Source organism: Lithobates pipiens, unplaced genomic scaffold, assembly GCF_037356315.1.
Source record: "Lithobates pipiens isolate NorthernLeopardFrog02 unplaced genomic scaffold, aLitPip1_a1.2 Scaffold_30, whole genome shotgun sequence".
Taxonomy (NCBI): Eukaryota; Metazoa; Chordata; class Amphibia; order Anura; family Ranidae; genus Lithobates; species Lithobates pipiens.
The window spans coordinates 171,059,835-171,076,087 of NW_027507791.1; the positions used below are offsets into that span (position 1 = coordinate 171,059,835).

The 16,253-nt window shown below is 49.0% G+C and overlaps 2 pseudogenes; both read left to right on the forward strand.

Annotated features, from left to right (window-relative positions):
* Positions 1-6,356: 6,356 nt before the first annotated feature.
* On the forward strand, positions 6,357-6,475 carry LOC143947943 (5S ribosomal RNA; annotated as a pseudogene).
* Positions 6,476-6,578: 103 nt separating this feature from the next.
* Positions 6,579-6,697, forward strand: LOC143948381 (5S ribosomal RNA; annotated as a pseudogene).
* Positions 6,698-16,253: the final 9,556 nt, after the last annotated feature.

Sequence of the window (16,253 nt, forward strand, 5' to 3'; positions counted from 1 at the left end):
CTCCACCAGGACTGACCACGCGACTCCTGTTGTAGCTTCAGCATCAAAGAAATCGGGGCATGGTCAGACAGGGCTATGTGGCCTATCTGAGCGTCTGTGACCGCCGGGATAGCATTGTGGGTGACTAAAAACATATCTATACGTGAGTAAGAACCATGAGCGGTGAAAAAGAACGTATAGTCCCTATCCTGTGGGTGAAGCGTACGCCACACATCGATCAGTCGGTGGGAGTGTAGCAGGTCTCTTATGTGTGAACGCGTTCTCGCAGAAATCGCAGAGGTGCCCGATGATGAGTCTCTGCGGGGGTCCAAGGTGAGGTTAAAGTCCCCCCCAACGATCAAAGTACCCTCTGAGAATGCAGCCAGGGCATCCAAGCATGCTTCTAAGGCCGGCAGCTGGTCCACATTCGGCATGTATAGGTTGGCAAGAGTAAAAGTTTGCGAGTGGAGAGTTCCCTTAATGAAGAGATATCTCCCTTCACTATCGGCTTGGACAGCTAACAGGCGCCACGGCAAGTTTTTAGCAAGAACACACACTCCTCTCGATTTGGAAGTAGGGGACGTGCTGTGGTGGGCCAGGGGGAAGTGCTTACTATAAAGCCGTGGTATTTGGTCTGTCCTGAAATGGGTCTCCTGGAGGAAAACTATTTGGGGCTTCATCCGCCACAATTCTGTCAGGCAGCTGGACCTTTTTTCAGGTACATTCAGCCCTTTCACATTCCAGGAAACCAGCTTCAGGGCCATGACGGCAGTGGTACCCGGCCGGCGGTCCCCACCAGAGTCAGTAGTAGATATAGAGTTCAAGCACAGAGGAAGAGGAGGAGAAAAAGGAAAAGCAGTAACGAAGCGGAGAAGGTCCGGAGTTAGTAGGGAGGAGGAGGGTAGGAGGGGTGGGGATAGATCGGGGAATTGCTAAAGCTCCTATCGGAGAGAACCTGCCGGTTAGGGCAGAGGGGCCTAGTGGGGGAAGAGGTAAGGCACTGCAGAGGGAGGAACTCGTCGGTGCAGTACCCCTCCAGCATCCCATGGTCCATGCAGTCGCAATCGGGCGTGCACGGAGCTTCTTTGGCATCTTAACTACGACATCAAATGCATTATAGAACATCACTGCAGCAGGTATCGGGCAGTTAACAACAGTAGAACAGTGCATAATTAGACCAACATATTAAACTTTTCAACACAGAGTATAGATAACTTTATACCACCCAGGCACCCGCCCCTCCCCCCCCCCAAAAAAAAAAAAATGGAAAAAAGGGGGGGGGGGAGGAGAGGGGGAGGGAGCGGGAACGCCGCCCAGGGGCACCCGGGGGGCACCACCAGGCAGTCCAAAAACACAAAGAGCGCCGAGACTAGGGCACCTGTAGATAAACAGTAACGAGAATGGTGAACAGTACCGCCAATAACTCAGGGCTTCGTCCAGGAAGCGCAGTGTCCAACTCTGTTCTTCCAATGTCCTTCCTCTCCCCTAGCGGGGGCGCTGGGAACAATGGCCCGTGGCATGGTAAACAACACAAAGCTGGATACTCCAGCCGTCTATGTTGGTAGAGAAAAAGAAAACAAAAAAAAAAGGGTATACAGGAATAACGGAAAATTACTGTACTCTCTCAGGGTTCACGATCTTGAGGGGCCTGCGATCTCTGACGTTGGGATCGACGGTGGCGTCTCACTCTCTGTGGCCTGGTTGAGGGGTTGTTCGTCGGGGCCACTGCTCCCTGGGGGACAACAGGAGCCAACCAGTCGGGGACCTGAACCGAGGGCAGGCCCAAAGCCTCCAGAAAGGACGGGACCTCCGAAGGGTGTCGTAGCGCAAGGGGCCTCCCATTTTTGCGCACTATAAGGTGAAACGGATGGCCCCACTTGTATGGAATCCTCCGTTCAGTTAGGTGTTCCAGAAGGGGTCGCAGACAGCGTCTCATCTGGAAGGTCTTGCGGGATACATCTGGCAGAAGGGTGACTTGGGCCCCGTCAAAATCAATGCTGCCTTTGCGCCACGATGCTTGCAGGACATCCTCCCTAACTGAGTAATTGTGGAGACAGCATAAAACGTCACGTGGCCGGTTCTCTGTGGGGCTCCTGGGGCCCAGGGTCCTGTGGACTCTATCAATGGCTATTACTGTGTCAGCAGCGCGGTCCAGACAGGCGTTAAATATAGCTGTAACTGTGGCTTTGAGGTCTGCCTGGCCAGTGGCTTCGGGCAAGTCTCTGATCCTGATGTTGCGTCTGCGGTTGCGATTCTCAAGGTCATCCACTAGGAGTTGCAACTGTGCCACTCTGTCAGCAAGGGTATTATGTGCGGCTTGCAGGCCAGAAACATCAGTGGTCAGGGAGGTCACATCCGATGCCAGGGTGGTCACCCGCTCGTTCGTAGCCGACACGTCACGTTTGACCCCTGCGATTTCATGTCGCAAGGTCGTTTCAATCCTGGCTGCCATACAGCTAAAGTCTGCTTTAGTGGGAAGGTTTTGGAGTAAAGCTAGGATGGCCTTGTCCCCCAATAATGCCGGTGCTGGTGGCAGCGGTGGGTCCCCCTGTGTGTCTGAGGCGAGAGCAGCCTGGCCATTCGGTCCTGGGATGAGGCTTCCACTGCGGGAGGGTCTCTGGGACAGTTGGGAGTTGTGAGGGAACCAGGGTGGCAGGCCGCTATGGTCCGGGCTGTCAAGCGAGGCCATGGACAGTGAGCGGGGGAGACACGGGGACAAGTCACTAGGCGGGGAGAACGGGGGCATGTCGTGTCCCTGCATAGCAGTCTGCTCACCTTCCCTCTGTGCCGCGTGTCCTGGAGCGCCGGAGGCCGCGGGCGCCATCTTGGCTGGATCCGGCGTGGAGGCCGGAGGCTGCAGCGGGACCAAGTACCTGTCCATGGCAGCAGCGGCGGACCCCGCTCGGCTGGCTGTGTTCCGCCGAAGCGCGGGGATGTCGGCGATGCCAAAATATGCGACCAGACTGTGGTAAAGGGGTGCGGAGGGGTCACGGATCGGGAGCTCCGGAAAAGAGTGTCCTCACTCCTTCATGCCTAGGCCACGCCCCCCTGGTTAGTGTCTTGATTGGGAGATCGCCTGGGAATACTGGATGCCGTAGGCTTCTTTTTATGTTGTTGGCTTTGACCTGTTTTTTTTAGCTTGTTTCCCAAGGTGACCATCTTGGCCTTTGTCAAGAGGCTTCAGAGTGCCCGAAGAGAGTGCCTACGGCCAAATCACCTATATAGTATCTTATATATAATAACTAAAAATATTATTTATTATTATAGATATAGATATATAGTATAGTGATTTGGTCGTAGGCACTCTCTTTGGGCACTCTGAAGCCTCTTGACAAAGGCCAAGATGGTCACCTTGGGAAGCAAGCTAAAAAAAACAGGTCAAAGCCAACAACATAAAAAGAAGCCTACGGCATCCAGTATTCCCAGGCGATCTCCCAATCAAGACACTAACCAGACCAGATCCTTCTATGGCACCTGGTCTTCCCAGGGAGTCTCCCATCCAGGTACTAACCAGGCCTGACGCTGCTTAGCCTCTGAAATCAGACGAGATCGGGTGCTTTCAGGTTGATGTGGCCGTAAGCGTTCTCCTCAAGACACGCCCAACCCTCTTGACAAACGCCAAGATGCTCACCTTGAGAAACAAGCAAAAAAAAAACAGGTCAAAGCCAACAACATAAAAAGAAGCCTATGGGCTTACAGCGGACCTTAAAAGATGGGACCCACTAGCTCTGTCATGGTTCGGACGCTGTAATGTGTTGAAGATGAACGCGATGCCACGACTTCTGTATCTACTACAAGCCTTACCTATCAAAATACCCCAGACTTTCTTTCATGCGGTTCGCTCAATCTTTATCAAGTTCCTCTGGCGCGGAAAACATATGCGTATTGGTAGGGCAATGCTATTGCGACCGAAATTGCGGGGAGGTATTGGCCCCCGGACCCTGCTCTATATTACACAGCGACGCACATGACACCGGTGGTTGACTGGTGCCGGTGTTCTGCCATATACTGTCCGGCCATGATATAGTGTCCGCGCCGTACTGTGCATGCACAGTATGGAGCAGACGAAGCTTCGGAAAATCTCCGAAGCTGAACGGCGCCTGCGCGGTGAGTGGAGGTGGTAGCCCCACCATCCAAGCGGACATAGGGTTGTGAATATTAGAGGGCCCCTCGCAGGCGAGCTTCGCTCGCCACTCTTCGGGCTTGGCCTCGCTGCGCTCGGCTCTTTTATATTCTTACTCTATGTCCACTTGGATAGTGGGGATAGAACCTGGACTCAGTGCGCAGGCGCCGTTCATGCTCGGCAATTTTCGGAATCTGTGTTGAAACGCTACTGGGAACCCAAAAGTTCCTCAAGGTCGGGCATGCCCAGAAAAGGTGTCCCATGGTCCCCATATCTGAATTTCACCTCCAACAAACATCCGGGATCGATCTATCCATTTTATTCAGAAGGTATGGGACTCTATACCAGCGTGAGACTATCTTGTATCTTGATATTGGTTTGCGATGGAAGCTTTATGTACTAAGGTCAGGATCTTCCCTATCTGTTGTGGGGTAAATGTGATGCCTAAGTCCCTCTCCCATTTGTGGATAAATGGTGGGGTCGACTCCTCCTCCTGACTACTCAATAGGTTGTACAGGAGGGAGAGGGTGTGTCGCACAGGTTCCCTTTTGTGACAGATGGATTTATAGGGTGTCAGGTCTCTAGGAGTGTAGGGGGCCCTTTGTATGGCCAGAAGAAAGTGACGAAGTTGATAAGCACTAAACAAGTCAAGCGGAGGGTCAGAAAGCTCGGCGACAGTTTGCGTGGTCGGGAGCCCTCCCGTGGGCCACACCTCTCCCAGACGCTGTTTCCCCATCACTGTCAACTGTCGCAGTTTCTTGTTGGTAAATCCCGGTGGGAAGTCTGGATTACCTATAACCGGAGTCATTGGTGATGGCAGGGGAGCAATGTGTGTGCAGCGGAACAACCTCCGCACAACAGCCAACGTAGCTCCCACTACGGGGTGACCTCTGAGGTCTTTTGGTAGGGAGGACAGGAGCCACGGGGAGGTCAATAGGAGAATGGAACCATCCTCAATCTCCATCTCCACCCACTGCTTGTGTGGGCCATTACAATGCCAATCAACGACTCTCGCTAGCAGAGTCACTCTGTAGTATTGTCTGAGATCTGGGAGACCCAGACCCCCCTTTCCTTTGGTCTGGCAAGCAATTGCAAACGGGCTCTGTGCGGTTTGCGCGCCCAAATAAAGTCCCGGAGCAGCACCTGCAGTTGTCTGAAAAAAATTGGGGGTAACCGGATCGGTAATGTCTGGAACATGTATAAGATCCGAGGGAGGGCCATCATTTTGAATGCATTACAGCGCCCGAACCAGGTCAGTGTTAAAGCATGCCAGTTTCCCAAATCAGATTTCAGTCTATCCAGGAGAGGGACAAAATTAAGCAGGTACAATTGCGCTAAATCCGCTGCGATGTCAACGCCCAGTTAACGTATAGATTTTTCAGCCCAGTAGAATGGAAAAGCGGACCGGAGCCTCTTGGCCTCACCATCCGGGACCAATATATTCAATACAGCCGACTTGGCGCAATTGTTTTTATAGTTTGATAGGCTGCCGTGTCGCTGTAGAGACGCAAGTATTTTGGGAAGCAAAATGTGTGGATTGGAGACGGAAAAAATTAGATCGTCAGCGTACGCTGCAATTTTGTGGTGTGCCGAGGGTTTGGATATGCCAGTAATATTCGGGTCATTCCGAACGTGACACATAAGTGGTTCCAGTGTCAGAATTAAAATTAGGGGAGACAGAGGGCACCCCTGCCTCGTCCCATTAGTGATGGGGAAAGAGTCCGAGCACCCCTCGGTCACCCGTACCGCTGCCGACGGCGTGGAGTAAAGCGACATTACCCAGCTCATCATGTTGGGGCCAAGACCTATATGTTCCAGGGTGTCCTGCATAAAGTGCCAGGCCACCCTGTCAAAGGCCTTCTCCGCGTCCGTTGACAACATAAGCAAGGGCCTTCCCTGTACATGCGCCGCATGGATTAAATTGAGGACTCGGGCCGTATTGTCTCTAGCTTCCGACTTATTTATATTTTTTTGCTTGTTTCCCAAGGTGACCATCTTGGCGTTTGTCAAGAGGGTTGAAAGTGCCTGAAGAGATTGCCTGCGGGCACATCACCCTGAAAGCACCCGATCTCGTTTGATGTTGGAGGCTAATAGAGTCGGGCCTTGTTAGTACCTGGATGGGAGACCGCCTGGGAATACCAGGTGTCGTAGACTTCTTTTTATGATGTTGGCGTTGACCTGTTTTTTTTTCGCTTATTTCCCAAAGTGACCATCTTGGTGTTTGTCAAGAGGGTTGAGAGTGCCTGAAGAGATTGCCTATGGCCACATCACTCTGAAAGCACCCAATCTCGTCTGATCTTGGAGGCTAAGAAGAGTCGGGCCTGGTTAGTACCTGGATGGGAGACCACCTGGGATTACCAGTTATTGTAGGCTTTTTTTTATGTTGTTGGCGTTGATTCGTTTTCTTTTTTTTGCTTGTTTCCCAAGGTGACCATCTTGGCATTTGTCAAGAGGGTTGAGAGTGCCCGAAGAGATCACCTATGGCCCCATCACCCTGAAAATGCCCAATCTTGTCTGATCTCGGATGCTAAACAGTGTCGGGCCTGGTTAGTACCTGGATGGGAGACCGCCTGGGAATACCAGGTGCCATAGGCTTCTGTTTTTTTTATTTTTTATTTAGTAGTATGCGACATACAATGCAAAGGCAACTTCACAGAATGTGTGATACAAATAGTTACAAACAAATGATCATATTGCATGGATATCAGAGCCAATGGTAAGAAGTCTGAGGAGAATAGCACGTGTACAGCTTTGCGGTCATATCAAGATGAGATTAAAGCTCCATCTCGTTGGGATCCTCTACCACTTAAAATATTATTGATACTAGCCCTGCTACCCTCGAAGAGTTTAGATATCCATAGATAGGGGAAGAGTATTTTGTAGTAGTCAAATGTCTAACAAATATTTTGAATAGTTGTAGTTCTCCACATTAACTGTCACATTGATATCACCACTGACAACACACCACTTTTTAACAGCACCAAAATATGAAAAAAGCACTTTATATGTTTCAAAAGCAGTTGCATTAGCAAAAAATAAAGTCCTGTCTTCTTTACACGCTAGCTTTTCTGTATACATTAATCTCTCTGTGTACACCAGCCACTCAATATAGACTAGCCTCTCTGTCTTCTGTATACAGGTGCCCGTAATCTATATACACTAGCCTGCCTTCTTTTTACAATAGTCTCGGTGTCCCAGCCTCTCTGCATACACTAGCCTCACTGAATTCCCCAGACTGTCTTCTGTATACACAAGCCTATCTGTAAAAAAAAATAGCCGGTCTTCTGCTTACTCTAGCCTCTCTGTGTAACACAGTCTCTGGATTCCCTAGCCTACATCTCTGCATACCCAGGACCTTCCTCTGTATAATCTAGCCTATCTGTATACACTAGCCTGTCTTTTGTACAAATTAGCTTCTCTGTAGCCGGTCTTCTGTATACACGAGCCTCACTGTCTACTCTTGGTTGTCTTTTGTATACACTAGCATCTCTTTATACATTAGCTCTCTGTATACCCAAGCCTCTCTGTATACACTAGTCCACCGGTATACACTAGCAAGTCTGCATACACTAGCCTCTCTTTGCAACTCAACTTCTCTCTCTGTATACCTTAGCCTCCATCTCTGCATACCCAGGACGTTCTTCTCTATAATCTAGCCTATTTGTATACACTAGCCTGTCTTTTGTACACATTAGCCTCTCTGTATAAACTAGCCGGTCCTCTGTATACACTAGTCCATCTGTATACACTAGCAAGTATGCGTACTCTAGCCTCTCTCTCTGTATACCTTAGCCTCCATCTCTGCATACCCAGGACGTTCTTCTGTATAATCTAGCCTATCTGTATAATCTAGCCTATCTGTATACACTAGCCTGTCTTTTGTACACATTTGCCTCTCTGTATAAACTAACCGGTCTTCTGTATACACTAGTCCGCCTGTATACACTAGCAAGTATGCATACTCTAGCCTCTCTCTCTGTATACCCTAGCCTCCATCTCTGCATACCCAGGACGTTCTTCTGTATAATCTAGCCTATCTGTATACACTAGCCTGTCTTTTGTACACATTAGCCTCTCTGTATAAACTAGCCGGTCCTCTGTATACACTAGTCCATCTGTATACACTAGCAAGTCTGTGTAACCAAGCCTCTCTCTCTGCATACCCTAGCCTCCATCTCTTGCATAAACCAGGACCTTCTTCTGTATAATCTAGCCTATCTGTATACACTAGCCTGTCTTTTGTACACATTAGCCTCTCTGTGTAAACTAGCCGGTCTACTGTATACACTAGTCCATCTGTATACACTAGCAAGTCTGCATACTCCTGCCTCTCTCTGTAACCCAGCCTCGCTCTCTCTCTCTGTATACCCTAGCCTCCATCTCTGCATACCCAGGACGTTTTTCTGTATAATCTAGCCTATCTGTATAAAGTAGCCTGTCTTTTGTACACATTAACCTCTCTGTATAAACTAGCCGGTCCTCTGTATACACTAGTCCGTCGGTATACACTAGCATCGCTTTATACATTAGCTCTCTGTATACCCAAGCCTCTCTGTATACACTAGTCCACCGGTATACACTAGCAAGTCTGCATACACTAGCCTCTCTTTGTAACCCAACTTCTCTCTCTGCATACCCAGGACGTTCTTCTCTATAATCTAGCCTATTTGTATACACTAGCCTGTCTTTTGTACACATTAGCCTCTCTGTATAAACGAACCGGTCTTCTGTATACACTAGTCCGCCTGTATACACTAGCAAGTATGCATACTCTAGCCTCTCTCTCTGTATACCCTAGCCTCCATCTCTGCATACCCAGGACGTTCTTCTGTATAATCTAGCCTATCTGTATACACTAGCCTGTCTTTTGTACACATTAGCCTCTCTGTATAAACTAGCCGGTCCTCTGTATACACTAGTCCGTCTGTATACACTAGCAAGTCTGTGTAACCAAGCCTCTCTCTCTGCATACCCTAGCCTCCATCTCTTGCATAAACCAGGACCTTCTTCTGTATAATCTAGCCTATCTGTATACACTAGCCTGTCTTTTGTACACATTAGCCTCTCTGTGTAAACTAGCCGATCTACTGTATACACTAGTCCATCTGTATACACTAGCAAGTCTGCATACTCCTGCGTCTCTGTGTAACCCAGCCTCGCTCTCTCTCTGTATACCCTAGCCTCCATCTCTGCATACCCAGGACGTTCTTCTGTATAATCTAGCCTATCTGTATAAAGTAGCCTGTCTTTTGTACACATTAACCTCTCTGTATAAATTAGCCGGTCCTCTGTATACACTAGTCCGTCGGTATACACTAGCATCTCTTTATACATTAGCTCTCTGTATACCCAAGCCTCTCTGTATACACTAGTCCACCGGTATACACTAGCAAGTCTGCATACACTAGCCTCTCTTTGTAACCCAACTTCTCTCTCTGCATACCCAGGACGTTCTTCTCTATAATCTAGCCTATTTTTATACACTAGCCTGTCTTTTGTACACATTAGCCTCTCTGTATAAACTAGCCGGTCCTCTGTATACACTAGTCCATCTGTATACACTAGCAAGTATGCGTACTCTAGCCTCTCTCTCTGTATACCTTAGCCTCCATCTCTGCATACCCAGGACGTTCTTCTGTATAATCTAGCCTATCTGTATAATCTAGCCTATCTGTATACACTAGCCATCCATCTCTGCATACCCAGGACGTTCTTCTCTATAATCTAGCCTATTTGTATACACTAGCCTGTCTTTTGTACACATTTGCCTCTCTGTATAAACTAACCGGTCTTCTGTATACACTAGTCCGCCTGTATACACTAGCAAGTATGCATACTCTAGCCTCTCTCTCTGTATACCCTAGCAAGTCTGCATACTACTGCCGCTCTGTGTAACCCAGCCTCACTCTCTCTCTGTATACCCTAGCCTCCATCTCTGCATACCCAGGACGTTCTTTTGTATAATCTAGCCTATCTGTATAAACTAGCCTGTCTTTTGTACACATTAGCCTCTCTATATAAACTAGCCGGTCCTCTGTATACACTAGTCCGTCTGTATACATTAGCAAGTCTGTGTAACCAAGCCTCTCTCTCTGCATACCCTAGCCTCCATCTCTTGCATAACCAGGACCTTCTTATGTATAATCTAGCCTATCTGTATACACTAGCCTGTCTTTTGTACACATTAGCCTCTCTGTATAAACTAGCCGGTCTACTGTATACACTAGTCCATCTGTATACACTAGCAAGTCTGCATACTCCTGCCTCTCTGTGTAACGCAGTCTCTCTCTCTGTATACCCTAGCCTCCATCTCTGCATACCCAGGACGTTCTTCTGTATAATCTAGCCTGTGTTTTGTACACTTTAGCCTCTCTGTATAAACTAGCCGGTCTTCTGCATACACGAGTCTCTCTGTATACCCTTGGATGTCTTTTGTATACACTAGCTGCTCTTTATACATTAGCTCTCTGTATACCCAAGCCTCTCTATACACTAGTCCGTCTGTATACACTAGCAAGTCTGCATACACCAGCCTCTCTGTGTAACCCAGATTCTCTCTCTGCATACCCAAGATGTTCTTCTCTATAATCTAGCCTATTTGTATACACTAGCCTGTCTTTTGCACACATTAGCCTCCCTATATAAACTAGCCGGTCTACTGTATACACTAGTCCGTCTGTATACACTAGCAAGTATGCATACTCTAGCCTCTCTCTCTGTATACCCTAGCCTCCATCTCTGCATACCCAGGACGTTCTTCTGTATAATCTAGCTTATCTGTATACACTAGTGTATACAGACAGACTAGTGTATACAGAGGACCGACTAATGTGTACAAAAGACAGGCTAATGTATACAGATAGGCTAGATTATACAGAAGAACGTCCTGGGTATGCAGAGCGCTCAGCTTCAAGCTATGGCCAACGTGAGTAATATGAGGGACACTCCTCACCCCCGCCCCCACCTACCAGATCTGAGTTTCATCCCCTTGCCCTCTTTGCCCCGGTCATCTGGTGGCAGTTTTATGCACTCCCTGGCCCCCACCCTTTCATAATCCTTACTGACCTTTCTTTCCGCTGCTCACAGGAACACACTGGATGACTTGTCTAATTAACCAACTTGTACAAGACACCGCTATCCTCCTGTCTGACACCGGTCCTCCTTGGAGGCTTTACCCCTCACTGTGTGGGTGGTCCCTGCCTCTCCCTGAATGCTCCACATATACCACAACGACATTGTCAGAGGGGCACCACTTGACAGGACACGGGGCTGTCATTCCGGTGGCATCTCCCATTGGAGGAAGGGATGATGGCCCCAACCCCTTGGCAGCAGGTTCTTTCATGTACAGACCAGGGCGGCTCATCTTCCCTTCTGGAGTCTTCACCTTAGATGGGGGAGTTGCACTTTGGGGGGTCTGAGTGATACCTAATGCGCTGTACTGGAAGGGCTTGACATTCCCGCATATGTGTCCCCTCCCCCTGGATGCGCCCCTTGTCCCCCCCTCTGGCTCCCACCTACTCTTTGCCGACATTGCCTTCTGCAGCTTTCGGGGACCCTGGATGACTTATTTATTGAGCCTATTGGTACGAGACACTGCTTCCCTCCAGGGTGACTCTGGACCCCCCTGGAGGATTTACCCCTTACTGTTTGGGCGGTCCCAGCCTCCCTCTGGATGCTCTACACAGCCCCCGATGGCGATGCAGGAGAGACACTAATTGGCGGGCCCCAGGACTGCTGCTCGGGTGAAGTCTCCCATTGGATGGAGGGATGGTGGCCCTAGCCCCTTGCCTGCCGGATTTTCCATGCACCGACCAGGGCTGCTCCTCTTTCATCTTGATGTGGTGACCATGGAGGGGAGGAGTTGAAATTTATGGGGTCCGGGTGTTTGCTGGTGGGAGTGCGCTAAAGGACTTGACATTTCTGCATGTTTGTCCCCTCTCCTCTGTTTCCCCCTCCCTTCCCTCCCTTACCACCATTCCCTTCCCTCCTTTCCCCCTTACACTCCCCCTTTCCCCCTTACACTCCCCCTTTCCCCCTTCCACTCCCCCTTTCCCCCCTTCCCTGCCCCTTTTCCCCCCGGGGCGTGGACGGGGGAGAGGGGGTAAGGAGAGGACAATCTGCCAAAGGGAGAAATGCATTTGTTCGGGGACTGCATGTACTTTAGGGGTATGGGGCGGGGGTGGTGGATCCCATTCTGTGATGCCTTTTCTGTTGTGACGGGCTCCCTCGTGCATGCCTATGTTTAGGGTGAGCCGAGGAGACCCCTCAGTGCTGACAGTTATATGCTCTACCTCTGTTTTGGTTATACTACTGTTTTTTGTTTCTTTGATGTTACTGATTGTCTTTTATTTGCATACCGGTATCAGACGTGACATTTACCACTGCCGGGACTGGGGGGACTAGGATTCGGGGGCTCCCTCTCCGACCTGTCTACCCAATAACCCAAGTAGGACAGCGCTTTAAACCCAGTGTACATCTGGTAAGCGCTATAGCATAATTGTGCTGTTTTAGTATACCCTTCCTGTACTGTTGAGTGCGGACAACCCTTAATTTCCCTCTCCCCCTGGGGTTGAGGTGCCCGGCCTCTTTTTCCCTTTACCTTTCCTTCCATTTGCCCTTCCTTTCTCCCCCTTAGTTCCCGCCATGCATTACATACCCAAAACCTACCTTGGTTCAACTTTCTTTGCTTTTCTCTGACGTCCCCCTCCCCTTCCCCGAGGAGCGATGGGAGACTCAGTCAAGGTCACCTCTCTAAACGTTAAGGGACTGAACTCCCCTGAAAAATGGTGGATCCTCCTGTGAGAACTGAACACATCCTGTACTGATGTGGCCTTTATACAAGAAACACATTTTAAAAATACTAGCCTCCCCTTTCTATGGTCGAGATCCTTCCCTAAGGTCTACCACTCTACTAACCCCTCCTCTCCATTCTGATCTCTAGCAGGCTCCCCTGGGTTCTCCAGGATTCTCTGGTGGACCCTGGGGGCCAATATCTTTTTCTTAGGGGCCACATTGGAGAGCGCCTTTTTACATTTGCCACTGTGTACGCTCCCAATGATCACCAAGACACGTTCCTCAGAACTACCCTGCACAGATTATGTGACTTTCGGGAGGGCCAATTGATATTAGGTGGGGACTTTAATGTCCCCTTTCGCCATCGGTTGATACTTCTGCCTCTTGCTCCTCGCTCCCTACCCCTCACCTAGGTCTCTATTCTGGCACCTTAATGAGAGCCTCCTCCAGATACCGGAAGTTTTAGCAGATGTGACCAGGGAATTGGACCTTTATTTCCAAGAAAACTAAAGCAGGACTGTGACCCGGGGATAATTTGGGAGGCTCACAAGTCAGTACTCCGCAGGGTACTTATCAGGCACGGGGCGCGCATCAAACGAACACGGAAGGAACAGCTTGCTAATCTGTTTCGTGAACTTGCCTCTGTGGAAGCGAAACATAAACATACCCCCTTACGGACCTTAGAGATTGAATTGGGGACACTCCATACCCATATTGCTGTCCTACTCCATTATAAAGCGAAAGCGGCACTCCAGTTTTGTCGTAAACTGGCGTAGGAGTCAGAGGACAAATGCAGAAAAATCTTAGCCAGGTCGGTAAAGGAGTTGAAATCTGGCTCTTACATACCACAGTTGATAGATGAGAATGGCCAGAGGGCTCTACCCCAACCCAAATAGTCGAAGTCTTTGAAAAATGTTACTCTGTTTTCTACAACCTGCCCGATTCAGGGTCTGGACAGGACAATATAGACAGATATGTAACCGGTTCTGGTCTACCAACCCTCTCATCGGAATCACGGGAGTACTTGGAGGACCCGATCACACTGGAAGAAGTCCAGACGGCTGTGGGACCTCCGAAGGTGGGTAAGGCTCCGGGCCCTGACGGATATACCGCACAATACTTTAAGACCTTCCTCCCTATTCTCGGCCCGCGCTTGGTGAATTTATTTAATACTCTGAGCTCGAATGGGGATTTTCCTGAGGATACTCTTAGAGCCCACATCTCGTTGATACCTAAGGAGGGCAAAGACCCGGGCCTATGTGGGAGCTACAGACCCATTTCCCTCCAAAATTCGGTCCTAAAACTATTCTCTAACTCCTCGCCATGTGATTGGCACATCACTTGTAGTCCCTTATACATATTGACCAGTTAGGTTTTATTCCCACCAGGGAAAATAGGGACAACACCACTAAGGTGCTTACCCTGATCCGTAAAGCAAAGTCATCTGGGACCCCTTGTCTTTTCATGAGTACTGATGCCGAGAAGGCTTTTGATCGGGTCAAATGGACATTAATGTTCTCGGTCCTTCGCCATATAGGTCTGAGTGAACGGATGCTGGCATGGATAAGTAAAATATACTCACGTACTTACATTCCACCGGACATCGCGCGTACGTTTATGTTGAACTTCCCCCCACCCCTTGTCACTAAGATCCGCAGTTTGCTTCACGGGTGGCATTCTGGCCTCCATTCCTGGTTCAGCAGATGCAATCTCATTAAAATGAACATACTCCCTAAATTTACTTATCTTTTCCAAGCTCTCCTGATCCAGATTCCAGTCCTGTTTTTTAAGCAAGTTCAATCCTTGCTCACTCAATTTAACTGGGCTCACAAAAATCCCAGACTTAAGCGGTCACAGCTGACATTGTCTAAACAACAGGGAGTGTTGGTTCTCCCTAACTTGCAACGCTACTACCTGGCCTCCCATCTGGGGCGTGTATTGGACTGGAATCGAAACAAACTTTCTAAGCTCACTCCCAAATTCCGATAAGAAGCACCATGTGGTGCTATAAGTATTTACCCACAGAATTTATGTCACATCCCACTATAGGGGCTTAGTTGAAAGTCAGTCACCTGATCGCTACCCAAAACACACTCACGTCTTTGACTTCCCCCCTATTCCCTATACGTGGCCATCCAACCTTTGAACTGGGGACCCACTTAGAAATTCCAACCTAGACAATGCGTCTAAATTCGTCATTGATGGAAAATGGCCTTCTTTCTCAACCCTAACAGATCCGACAGGGCTTTTCCAACTGCCTTTTTGGAGAGCTGCGCAACGACATCATTTTCTCCATTCCATCCCCAATCCTCAAACGTTCGCCCGCCCTCAGACGGAGTTTGAGACTCTATGCAGGAGTGAAGGCCCTTTGGCCCACATTCTCTCTCAAACAGATTACCCACACTTAACCTGTCTGTCCAACTGGGAAAAGGACCTTAATTGCTAATTTTCCCCAGCACAGAGACAACACATTATCACTTTGGCTCTCAAAATGTCGCTGTGCACGAAGATACAGGAGACAAATTTTAAACTTCTCACCAGGTGGTATTTGACACCATCAAAGCTGCAGAAATGTTTCCCCTCTTCCTCGAACATATGCTGGAGGTGTGGAGAAGAAGAGGGCACGTTGCTGCACAAATTTTGGTCCTGCCTCAGCTTGGTGGACTTCTGGACAGAGCTCCGATGCATAACACAAAAATTCACAGACTTCTCCATCCAGGAAGAGGCTGCATTCTTTCTCTTGCACCATTCACAGATTCCCATTAAGAAGTACAAAAAAATCAATTTTACGGCATGTGATAAATGCGGCGAAATCCTGCATCCCTCTCTATTGGAAAAAATGTTCCCCCCCTTTCATTACCCACTGGCTTAAGAAAATAGAGGACATTAAAAAAAATGGAGGACTTGATCCTCACATCACAAGGTAAACAAGAATTTTTTAAACAAACCTGAGACATCTGGAATACCTTTATATTCTCGCTGGAAGGATGTCGCCTGCTATCGCCTTAGTGCTCTGAGCTTTCCTTGACTGGCCCCTTGGACAGTGGCTGCCATCGTGTCTCGTCCCCCCTTCTCCTTTTCTGATCTTTCAACCCTTCTCTTTTCTGCCTTCCTCCCCTATCTCTCACCCCCTCCACCCCCTCTCTCTTTTGGAAAGAGTGGAAAATTGGGAATGACGGCCCCACACCCCCCTCTGGATGGATTATGCCGGAGGGACCTGGGGTTTGTGTGACCCTGGATCTTGGTACAGTACTTTATCCGTGCCTCGAATCATTGTGATTGATGGAAGGCAGACTCACAGTTGCGAATATATCTGTATCAAGTATTGTTCAGCTGCTTTTTGCTCTGTATTTCTCTG